Source organism: Perissodus microlepis, chromosome 8 (genome assembly GCF_051167445.1).
Source record: "Perissodus microlepis isolate ML-2025 ecotype Zambia chromosome 8, ASM5116744v1, whole genome shotgun sequence".
Lineage (NCBI taxonomy): Eukaryota > Metazoa > Chordata > Actinopteri > Cichliformes > Cichlidae > Perissodus > Perissodus microlepis.
Genome location: NC_140468.1, coordinates 6,260,822 through 6,267,013, shown reverse-complemented (window position 1 = coordinate 6,267,013; position 6,192 = coordinate 6,260,822).

The window sequence follows — 6,192 nt, the reverse complement described above, 5'->3', positions numbered from 1 at the left end:
TTTGGAGGACAGCATGATGATTTTGGAAACCACAAATCTGACTGGCTCGCACGTATACTTGCACACAAACAGAGGAAAAGAGTAGATGTAATTTAAAGTCTAAGTAATTCATTTTAGTTCTCTGGATTTTCCTTATCTGACACCTAAAGCAGAATAAAATGCAAAAACTCTTAATATAGCTTTTTCACTTGATTAGACAAAGCCGTTTTTTAAATCTTCACATAATTTTCTATTCATACCTACAGGAATCTGAGTGTGAATCCCAATCTCTGGTGTGTCAGTCTTTGTGCTTTACTGGTCCACCATCCACCCCAACAATCTCAGCGTTGGAGCAGTTGATTAATGCAGTTTGTTACCACAACTTGTAGCAAATCGTAAAACTATTTGATATCAATGCAATGTCTAGTTTGGATCAGAATTTTGCACATTACCCACTTACATACAGACAAAAACACACACACACACACACAAGTATACATGTTCAACATTATCCAGTACCACTGAACACGGGCACACACCTTCCACTTCTTCCCCACTTCCAGCCTGTCATATTAACAGTGTTTTCTTGGGAGAGGGAACTGCAGCAGTGTCAGGACGACGCTTGATTGAAGGGCTTCCGAGAATTCTCTGGCTTTGTTGTGCAGCTCCCCGGAGCAGCAACCGGAGGTAATGGCTTTAGCAGGGGAAGGTACACAAAGCTCCAGCGGCCACAAACCGGAGCTGGACAAACTTTACTGTTGACATCTGGAATTCCTTTCCTCCCCATCCTTTTTATTTTCTTCTTCCTTTTTTTCCTTTTTGACGGAGGGCTGACTCACTTGGTATAGTATTCATCATCGTAAAAGTATCAGCCAGCTAAATATAGACATTTGTTTTCTTGTGCCTGCTCTGGCACTGCATATTTTACCACACATGATATCATGCCCTCCTCTGCTGCTTGCTTGCCCCCACACTGAACCCCGATAGGATTTCACTGGTATATATACTCTCTGGGTAATTATAATAATGGACGCTGTCAGTGGCAATTTTTCTCACATCGCCGATACTGCACTTTGCGTCTTATCATACCGTCGTCTGCTGTGGCTTTGAGGAGGCAGACATTGCATTAAGCCTAACATTACTCTGTCTGAAGCATTGAGTTTTTGTCCTCACATGTTGTCATTATACAGTGGATACTGTCTCCGCCAATCCATTACATGCTTTGGTCTTTCTCAGCTGAATAGGCTAGTTTTACCATTTCCACTGCTGTGATTGCACATATATAATTCAACATATAAATACATATCTGGGAGAAAAGGTTATTGTTGCAGAAGCTTTTGTGGATTAATATTGATATCAGGCATTTTACTCAGTTTTAAAGGTTGAGAATGACTTTTACTGCTTTTCTTCTGAGACAGCAATGATTCAGAATAAATTTAAGTGCTTATAAACATCCTGCGAGTCAACAGATCCAAACTTTTATCCATTAGTGATTCAAGAAAGCTCTAGGATAGGTGCCTCAGACCATAAGTTTGGTTCGTTTTCCTGATATTCTATTGAATTTAGCTAATAATAAGATTTATTGTATATTGTTTTGAATTTAGAGGCACGTGTAAACTCAAAGATAAATTATGTTGCAATTCTGTTTACAAATAAACAAAACGTAAGTTCAATGGAAAATAGAACAACAACATATTGAATGTTTGAAATGAACTGACTTGAACTTGATTGTTTAACAAGAGAAGATATTTGTTATTTTTGAGAGTTTTCATATTGTTATTCTTATGTTCGAAGGTTTTTGTTTATTTCTTGCTAGGTTGAATTTTGTTCTATTTTCCATTTCTTTATTTTTCCAGATATACCATAGTCTTAGTTTTGGTTCCTGTGTGTTATTTAATAGCATCAGGTCTGTGTTAGTGACTTGGGTGATTTTTCCTGTTTCACTTTGAAGGTTAGCTCGCTCTTACATCGTTGTCAGCTTTGCCTTCTGATTCGATGATCGCCTGTGTCTCATTTGTCACCTGTTTGTCATTTCCAGTCAGTTATCATTGCACTAATAGTTCCATCTGCCCTTTGTTGTAGTGGCTGTAAATCTTCTTGTGCTCTCTCTGTTTTGAATGGCTGCCTTTTATGACTTTTTGGATATTGGTTTATTGTTTTGTTTCTGGAATTAAACTGAATAATGCATTGTTTTTGGTTGACAATTTATCCCAAAGTTAGCAAATTCTTGCAATATATCTTATAAGATAATAGTTAAATAAAGTAGACCAGCTCAAGGAAATACAATTTTTTTTTTTACCAAATAAAATAAAGGATTTCAGTAAGTAAAACTCTAAATGCTAATATCAGAGTAAAATTTTTAAACATTTAAAGCAAGTACAAAGTTAAAAGACTGTAGAGGCTTAACGCAATAATGTGTCTTTCAAGTAATGTCTACTAATCAAAATAAAACAAAATTCAAGGTTCTCATATATGAAATGAAACATAAACATGGGCAAACATTTTGTATTTGATGTCTGCAGAAACTTAAGAAAGACATGGGGCAATGAATAGCAGTTAAAGGGAGGGTTAGGTCTGTTGTTTAAGAGAATTTAGTTTAAAAGGCTTTTTCACTACAGTATATAATGGAACTATATCTTTTTAACACATGTTAGTGTATATACAGGGTATTATGCATCCTCGAATTGTGAGGCTTTAACATGCAGAGTATCTACTGGTTTGAATCATCCTCTGTCCTCTTTCACTTCATGACAGCTCTCAAGTATTTGTTATCAAAAGCTTCAAAAAATAATTGAGCTTGCATTATGTAAACTCAATTTCCATTTAGCACAAATGCTGACTAATCTCCCACTAAGGCACCATGTTAAAGTAGCTGTGCAGTGTTGCCAGTGTTCTTATCCTTTAGAAGAAAAAAACATAAATACCTTTACATGAAGAGAAAAATCCCAGATGACACATTTTATCCCAAATATATTAACAAACACAGAAACGTATCCAGAACCTCAACTGTGTATAAATGTATTATTGACAAACAGTATTCCGTCTTCAGTGTCAGTCATCTGTATCCAGTACTTCAATTCAATTTTATTTATATAGCGCCAAATCAACACAACAGTCGCCTCAAGGTGCTTTATATCGTAAGGTAGACGCTACATTAATACATACAGAGAAAAACCCAACAATCATATGACCCCTTATGAGCAAACAATTTGGTGATGGTGGGAAGGAAAAACTTCCTTTTAATAGGAAGAAAACTCCGGCAGAACCAGGCTCAGGGAGGGGCGGGGCCATCTGCTGCAACCGGTTGGGGTAAGAGAAGGAAGACAGGATAAAGACATGCTGTGGAGGAGAGCCAGAGATTAATAACAAACAAGTATGATTCAATGCAGAGAGGTCTATGAACACATAGTGAGTTAGAAAGGTGACTGAAGAAGATATACTCAATGCATCATGGGAATCCCCCAGCAGCCTACGCCTTTTGCAGCATAAAAAAGGGAGGATCCAGGGTCACCTGGTCCAGCCCTAACAAATGCTTTAGCAAAAAGGAAAGTTTTAAGCCTAACCTTAAAAGTAGAGATAATCTATGTCTCCTGAATCCAAAGCTGGTTCCATAGAAGAGGGGCCTGAAAACTGAAGGTTCTGCCTCCCATTCTACTTACTATACTCTAGGAACAAGCCTGCAGTGCGAGTGCTCTAATGGGGTGATATGGTACTACAAGGCCATTAAGATAAGATGGGGCCTGATTATTTAAGACCTTGTATGTGAGGAGCAGGATTTTGAATTCAATTCTGGATTTAACAGGGAGCTGTCAGGGTTCCTGGGTGGTTCACCCAGTGTTTTCAGTTTTGTCATGTTCAGTTTATTTTCCACATCCGTGTTTTTCACTTTCTGTTTTCTGTGCCAGCCTGTCTACCTGTGTATTGTGTTCCAGTTCATTCCATGCATCATTAGTTAGACTAAGTTCAGCCGTGTTCTCACCTGTCTCCAATCGTCGTCATCGTTAGTCATGTATTTAAGCCCTCAGTGCCTTCAGTCCTTAGTCATGTCATTGATGTTGTCACTGCTGGTCCTGTGTGTGTTTTCAGTTCAGTCATGTTCTGTTCATCCAACCTACAATAAACACCTTGGTAATCCTTCACTAATCAACGAGTCCTGCGTTTGGGTCACTTCTTCTCATCCACACACGACGCGACCTGACAGGAGCCAATGAAGGGAAGCGAATATAGGAGAAATCTGCTCTCTTTCTAGTCCCTGTCAGTACTCTTGCTGCAGTATTTTGGATTAACTGAAGCCTTTTCAGGGATTTTTAGGATATCCTGAAAATAATGAATTATAGTAGTCCAGCCTAGAAGTAATAAATGCATGAACTAGTTTTTCAGCGTCACTCTGAGACAGGACTGAGTACTGTATTCATATAAACAGAAAATCTATAAAGGATCAAACCATATGGTGTTATTTGGAGAGGACACCCCCTCGTCATCTTCTGCCCTACCTCAGTATATTCCCCTGTCTTTACCTACATCACTGCTGTAAAGCTTAAGGGAAATGGTGTGCGTGCAGCCATCTGTACGCCCATTATGGGTATGTTCCTTCCTTTTCATACATCTGGGGATTCCCTTTTTTTAAACTTTCATGCGGATGCGTGGGTGGTTTCTTTGTGTGTTTGTGAATACCTAAATGTCCCCCCTACATGGTGTGATATGCATGTGCTGACATGTGCTCTGCTCCTCTGCCCAGCCTGAACTCCCCATTGTGAGGATTAGGGAGCTGGTGCCGCCATGCCTCGGGAATATAAATCCCAAAGAGTTTGCTCGGTGATTGAGGAAGTGTTTGGCCTAGTGACTTTGCTCCCTTTTGAGGTGTTTGTTAGCTGAGGCAGATCCTGACAACCCTCCAGAGAGCATGCTCAGCATTCCCCTTCAAAGGCTCCCAGCTCCCAAAGCAGGAAGTCCAGCCCTGCGCTGCTTGGACACAAAATGAGGCAGACAAGAAGGAAGGTAATCTATGAACACGCAACGCAACTACTGTCCACATAGAAAAACACACAGACTTGAACACATACAAGAAGATTGAATGAGTCCCTGCAGACACCTTAAAAACAGGTGTATTCCTTGAACCCCACAGAAATTTAGTCTGATTTATGTTGTGTTTTGTGCTCTTAAATATCTAAAGTGATCACCAGCACATCACTGTAGAGAGTTCTGCTTTCATCTGTTGCATTTGAGCAGAAAAATCAAAGGTCAGCACAATGTGCAGTAAGACCTTCTGTCTAAAGTAACCAGAAATTAGGTATGCGCTATCAAATATGATGGATCTGAGGTTACTTTTTGAATCTGGACTGATTTATTTGTCTCTAGCCAAAGCACAAAAGCACATCAGTTACACAATGCTGGAAGCAAGTGAATGTATCTGATTGTTTTTCATGGCAATAATACAGCATCCTGCTGCTAAGCTGTGCTGCACGCCACCTACCTTTCAGAGAAAGACTGATGACAAGCGTTTTATGGAGGCGTTGAATAAGCCAAACAACTGGGATTTAGGGTTTAAGAAGTGCTTCTATACACAATAAATGGAAAGTCTGAAAGCCAATAATGTAGTCGCTGTCTGAAATAAAAAGGACACCACTGAAATTCTCCTCACAAGGAGATAAACTGACTCTGAAATGAAGGTTCAGGGATATTTCAGCTGTTCTGACTGAAAACCACTAGAGAGCACTCTTCAATTGATTTTCCATGAGCGAAGCATTAATTCATGCTGTGGTCTAAAGCAGAGAGAGAATGTGGTTGGAACAGAAATCTGCTGTGTTTGCCAATGAAATCAATGGCCTGGCTTCCAGTGTTTGACCAAGCCTGGTCCTGCTCATATTATACAGTGTGTGGTAATATTGTGGCAGCAGGGAAATTAGTTTTTGTGGTGGTGTGTCAGTGAGGTAAAGATTAGCTGTTTTCATTGTTGTAAAATGACCCAACATGGAAGCTAAAGGCCTGTAATAAAATACAAGACACGTTTGGGGTCAGTTCACTTAGAATGAAGAAATTCCAGAACACTACAAGAGGGATAATTTATTGTTAAAACCACCACATTTTGCCAGAGTTCATTCTCAATTCAAGGATTTCACAACAAAAAAAAGTTGATAACAAACCAGCTACTGTGCAGGAATCTCACAAAATTGGACAAAATATTTTATTCTACTGGGCTCTAAATTAAAAGGT